This window comes from Zingiber officinale, chromosome 5B (assembly GCF_018446385.1).
Source record: "Zingiber officinale cultivar Zhangliang chromosome 5B, Zo_v1.1, whole genome shotgun sequence".
NCBI classification, from domain to species: domain Eukaryota; kingdom Viridiplantae; phylum Streptophyta; class Magnoliopsida; order Zingiberales; family Zingiberaceae; genus Zingiber; species Zingiber officinale.
The window spans coordinates 84,632,196-84,638,646 of record NC_055995.1 but is presented as its reverse complement, the minus strand read 5'-3'; the positions used below and the strand labels follow the sequence as shown (position 1 = coordinate 84,638,646).

General features: G+C 39.3%; 1 long non-coding RNA gene across 1 annotated transcript; it reads left to right on the top strand.

The window, feature by feature from the left end:
• Positions 1 to 3,353: 3,353 nt before the first annotated feature.
• Positions 3,354 to 5,889, top strand: LOC121987573. The gene is made up of 2 exons (XR_006113662.1): positions 3,354 to 3,585; positions 5,718 to 5,889. It is a non-coding gene; the product is annotated as an uncharacterized LOC121987573 (long non-coding RNA).
• The last annotated feature ends 562 nt before the right edge of the window (positions 5,890 to 6,451 follow it).

The window sequence follows — 6,451 nt, the reverse complement described above, 5'->3', positions numbered from 1 at the left end:
GCACGGGTTGCTGTTGTTGTTGTAGGGACTTACTTTCTATCTCTGCCCTCTGGGCTTGTACTTGAGTTAGTCGATTGTTGTTATGTTCCTGCATTAACTAAGAACATTATATCAGTTTCTTGTTTGGACAAGAAAGGTTTCTCGTTTACAATAAAGAACAAATGTTGTTCCGTCTATTTAAACGATATGTTCTATTGTAGTGCACCTCTGATAAATGGACTCTATATTCTAGACCTTGAGAGCCCTATCTATAACATAAATACCAAGAGGTTCAAGTCAAATGACACGAACCAAACTTACCTCAGGCACTGTCGCTTAGGTCATATAAATGACAAGCGCTTATCCCAGCTCCATAAGGATGGTTTGCTGGACTCATTTGATTTTGAATCATATGAGATATGTGAGTCATGCCTACGAGGCAAGATGACCAAGACTCCCTTTAGTGGGCACAGCGAGAGAACGACTAATTTGTTAGGACTTATACATAGTGATGTATGTGGCCCTTTCAATGTCGCTGCTAGAGGTGGTTATAGGTACTTCATCACATTTACTAATGACTTCAGTAGATATGGTTATGTGTACTTGATGACACATAAGTCTGAATCCTTTGAAAAGTTCAAAGAATTCAAGAATGAAGTACAGAACCAGCTTGGCAAGAGTATTAAGATACTTCGATCTGATCGAGGAGGAGAATACCTTAGCCATGAGTTCCGTGACTATCTAGCTGAGTGTGGGATTCTATCCCAACTCACTCCTCCTGGAACACCATAGTGCAATGGTGCATCCGAAAGGAGGAATCGTACCCTATTAGATATGGTATGATCTATGATGAGTCACACAGATCTTCCGACATACCTTTGGGGCTATGCTCTAGACATGGCAGCTTTTATACTCAACCGAGTTCCATCAAAGGCCGTGATAAAGACACCATATAGTATATGGACTGGGAGAGATGCCCAGGTGTCTTTCATGAGGATTTGGGGTTGTGAGGCTTACGTTCGACGTCAAGTCTCAGACAAGTTAGGACCCAAATCCGACAAGTGCTACTTTATTGGATATCCCAAGAAAACTAAGGGATATTACTTTTACATTCCCAGTCAGCACAAGGTAGTTGTGGCAAAGACTGGGGTCTTTCTAGAAAGGGACTTTGTTTCTAGAAAGACTAGTGGGAGCGCGTTTGATCTTGAAGAAGTTCAAGTTGTGAACAATAGCACTGATGCCTCGATGGAAATTGAACTGGAACCACAAAATGTTGTGGATGATGTTGTTCCACAAGGAGTTGAGGAACAACAACCAGTTCAAGTAGACATACCTCTTCACAGGTCTGATAGGATACGTTGTCAGCCTGAGAGATACTCATTTCTCTTGTCTGACCATGATGACGTTATGCTCATAGATGATGAGCCTACCACCTATCAGGAAGCTGTGATGAGACCAGATTTCGAGAAATGGCTAGAGGCCATGAGATCCGAGATGGAATCCATGTACACCAACGAGTTTGGACTTTGGTTGATCCACCTGAAGGAGTAAAACTCATTGGGTGTAAGTGGGTCTTTAAGAGAAAGACTGACATGGATGGACTTATCTATAAGGGTCGCTTGGTAGCTAAAGGTTTCAAGCAGATTCATGGTATTGACTATGATGAGACCTTTTCTCCAGTAGCGATGTTCAAGTCCATTCGGATCATGCTTGCTATTGCAGCTTACCACGATTATGAGATTTGGCAGATGGATGTCAAAACCGCGTTTCTGAATGGAAACCTACTCGAGGATGTGTACATGACACAACCTGAGGGTTTTGTAGATCCAAAGCATACTAGCAGAGTATGCAAGCTGGATAGGTCCATTTATGGACTAAAGCAAGCTTCTCGGAGCTGGAATCTTCGATTCGATGATGTAATCAAACAGTTTGGTTTCATCAAGAACGAAGATGAGCCTTGTGTCTACAAGAAGGTTGTAGGGGATATAGTTGTCTTCCTCATATTGTATGTGGATGACATACTACTCATTGGGAAGGACATCCCTATGCTTCAGTCTGTCAAGACCTGGCTAGGGAGTTGCTTCTCAATGAAGGACTTAGGTGAGACATCCCGCATTCTAGGGATACAGATCTATAGAGATAGATCTAAGAGATTGCTTTGCCTAAGTCAGAGTACATACATTGACAAGGTACTCCTACGGTTTGCCATGCAGAACTCCAATAAGGGATTTCTGTCGATGTCACATGGCGTGAGTCTTTTGAAGACTCAAGGTCCCTCTTCTAGAGAGGAGAGAGACTGCATGGATCAGATCCCTTATGCCTCAGCCATAGGATCGATCATGTACGCCATGCTATGTACTCGACCTGATGTCTCGTATGCTTTGAGCATGACGAGCAGATACCAGTCAGATCCAGGTGAAAGTCACTGGATAGCGGTCAAGAATATTCTTAAGTACTTAAGAAGGACTAAAGAATATTTCTTGATATATGGAGGCGATGATGAGCTAGCTGTAAAGGGTTACAGTGATGCTAGCTTCCAGACCGACCAGGATGACTATAGATCGCAGTCGGGGTTCGTATTTTGCATTAATGGTGGTGCTGTCAGCTGGAAGAGTTCAAAGCAGGATACAGTAGATGATTCTACAACAGAATCCGAGTACATTGCTGCATCAGAGGCAGCAAAGGAGGCAGTTTGGATTCGCAAGTTCATCACTGAACTTGGGGTGGTTCCTAGCATTACTGACCCTATTGAGCTCTATTGTGACAACAATGGAGCTATAGCACAGGCGAAGGAACCTCGCTCACACCAGCGGACCAAACACATACTACGACACTTCCATCTCATTCGAGAGATCATCGAGAGAGGAGATGTGAAGATTTGCAGAGTACCTACAGAGGCTAACATTGCAGATCCCTTGACCAAGGCTTTGGCACAGAGGAAGCATGATGGTCACACTAGGTCATTGGGGCTTAGAGCCTACACTGATTGGCACTAGTGCTAGTGTAACACCCATAGGGTTCTTAGCAAAAAAATTTTAGAATAATTTTTATCATGAATAAAAATATGCCTTAGTTAAAATTTTTGCTCCTAGCCGAACACTTAAACAAACAAAATAGAAATAAAAATATATATAAGGTCTAGGATTTGAACTCTAGACCTCCCACTAGATGCATGAATAAGATAACCATTAGACCAAGAGTAATTGTGGTTGAAAAGAGAGGGAAACTATAGTTAAAGGTAAAGAGGTAAAAGCTCTTCTCTTGGGAAGAGAAGTTAGAATTGTCTTCTTCCTCTCTAATGAAGAGATGCTCTAGAATATTCTTTTCTTGCTCTCTAAGAAGGGATGCATCTAGACAATGTTTTCATTAAGAAGAGAGTAAAGGAAAGGAGGAAGAAAAATATAGTTTTTCCTCCTCCTCTCATGATGAATAAAAGGGAGAAATGAAAAAAATGAGTTGGCATTTTGCTCTCATTCTCTCCTACTCTCTCTTTCACCGTGACTCTCCCTCCCTCTCCTCTTCTTGCCGAGACCAAGGAGCAAGGAAGCTCTCCTCTAGGAAGGATTCACAAGCAAGGTTCCCTCCTTAGAGAATTTAGTGAAGGATGTGAGTATCCCCTCACTGCAGTACAAGTAGCTTCGATCGGTTTCAATCGTAAACGTTTTCTTTGGAAATTTTAAAGATGTCTCTCTTGTAAATTTCAGTCAAGGTAAATATGGGTAGTCACTTAGGGCATGATAGAAAAAAAAAGAAGAGAAAACTAAGGCCCTACTTACCATGTTTCGGCCTAGGACATAATGCCTTGTATGTGCTTAGATCAAGTTTGCATGTTATATGGTTAAGTTTTATGCTTCATATGGAATAAAATGATATGAAACCCTACTGATATATTTCGGCCAAATTGAGATAAATAAGTTAGGGTTAGAATTTTGAATTCAAATAGTCTTATTTATGAAGTATGGTGACTTGTATGTGCTTGTACAATGCCTTGTATGTACTTAGATTAAATTTGCATGTTATATGTTTAAGTTTTATGCTTCATATGGAATAAAATGATATGAAGCCCTACTGATATATTTCGGCCAAATTGAGGAAAATAGGTTAGGGTTAGAGTTTTGAACCCAAATAGGCTTATTCATGAAGTATAATGCCTTGTATATGCTTAGATCAAGTTTGCATGTTATGTGGTTAAGTTTTATGATTCATATGGAACTAAATGATATGAGAACCCTACTGATAGGTTTCAGTCAAATTAAGATAAATGGGTTAGGGTTAGAGTTTTTGAACTCAAACATGCGTATTCATGAAAAATAATGTCTTGTATGTGCTTGGAACAAATTTGCATGTTATGTGTTTGAGTTTTTATGCTTCATATGGAATAAAATAATGTGGAAACCTACTGATGTGGTTCGTCCAAGATGGATTAATTGGGTTAGAAAAGAGTTTAAACCTAACTAAACATGCTTATGTATTCTCATGATATGTAGCCTTTGATATATGAGTAGATTAAGCTTTCATGCTTCATGATATGATGAAAATATGCCTTATGATATGTTGCATTGCTATGTCTTATGATATGATAGACTTATGACATGATGTGCCATGTTAATGATATGATATGCTAGACTCATGATATGATATGCCATGTTCATGATATGTATGCTAAGTTCATGAGATGATATGCCATGTTTGATGATTTGAAAATAACATGTTATACTTTATGTTATGATAGGACCATGTTATGTTTCATAATGCATGTATGAATGGCTTATGTAAGAGGAAAAGCCTAAAGAGTTTCTTCCCTTAAGTTGGGACCAAGAGCACTCTTCATGTTATGAGAAAGAGTTGCTTCCCTTAAGTTGGGACCAAGAGCACTCTTCATGTTATGAAAAAGAGCTGCTTCCCTTAAGTTGGGATCAAGAGCGCTCTACATGCTATGGTAAAGAGATGCTTCCCTTAAGTTGGGATCAAGAGCTCTCTTCATGATATGACAAGTATGATATGATATGACATGCACGATATTTTACTTTGTAAGGCTTGTACCAAGGGTGGGCTCCATAAGCGCCCCGGGGTCGACGGACTATGAACGGATCTCGTTAAGGGATGGGCTCCTTAGTACGCCCCTAGGTCGACGGACTATGAACGGACCTAGATCCCTAGTAGGTTCAGGGCTAGCTACCTTGTCCTAGGGATTGTGCGCATTTATGTTTACATGTGGTACAAGCCGGGGCCCTTCTCATGTTGATGATATTATGTTCAAGTATATGTATACGATATGTTTTACAAGAAGCATGATGCAAACGTTCATTCCATGATGCATGTTTTGAAAATCATTCTACATCTTGCATCTACATGTTCACATGATATAAAATCCTTACATGAAAATAAAAAAGGAGGTATAATATGCTCACCTGACATGATACATGTTTTGATAGGTGTTTCTATGATACGTTTCATGATATGAATTTACATGACATGATAGATTTTCATGAGACATACTTATATGATATGATATGTTATGATGTGTACTTACAAGCTATGACACATTTTATGCCATGCTATGTTATGTTCCTTATATGATAGGAGACGATTATGTTATGTTCTTCCATACCATTTGATGATATGATATGTTTGATTTCATGTGTCACTTTATGTATTATTGTGATTCGGATTTATGAGTAGGAAAGGAGCTCACTAAGCCCTTTGGCTTATAGCTACATGTTTTCCTTGTACTATAGATAAAGGCAAGGAATGGATCAGTTAAGGGAAGCAGCAGGAAAGGCGATGAAGATGTGTGTGGAAGTGCTGGTGGATAGATCTATTTATGCTTTTGGGTTATCTAAGTTATACATGTGAACAATGTTGGACCTATGCTTATGATAATGTTCAGCTAGTATGATATCCTACTCATGTTATGTTGGTACGTTTGATTTCACATGCCATGTTAAGTGAACTAGATGCATATGGTAGATGTCAAAAAAAAATATATATATAAGTCTTCAGCTGCCATGAATCCATATGCATTAGTAAATGATGTCTATGTTAAGTGACGTTCGTCCCTCTAGGGTAGCCTTAGGGGTACCTGGAAGGGCGGGCGTTACAGCTAGTGGGAGATTGTTAGCTAGAGCCCTAGAGCCAATCATTTGATGATTGTATTATGGACTTATTGTATCATATTCTTATATAAATAAAGGCATTTGGTTTTTGGTTATTATACTTACTTGTATTGGTGCCAAATAAACTAAGTATGATAACGTCCTTGAGTAGAAGGTTCTTACCTATATCAATCGATTGGTTGAATCGATAGTGAGATGATATAGGGAACACTACTCTTAATCATTCTTAGTCGAGTATTAACATTCAGGGACAATGTTAATGCAATAAGACTAGCATGTAGGTCAACTCGATGACTTGATCTCACAAGTCATGGATATAGAGATATCAAGTTGACACATGGGTATGCATTAGAGAA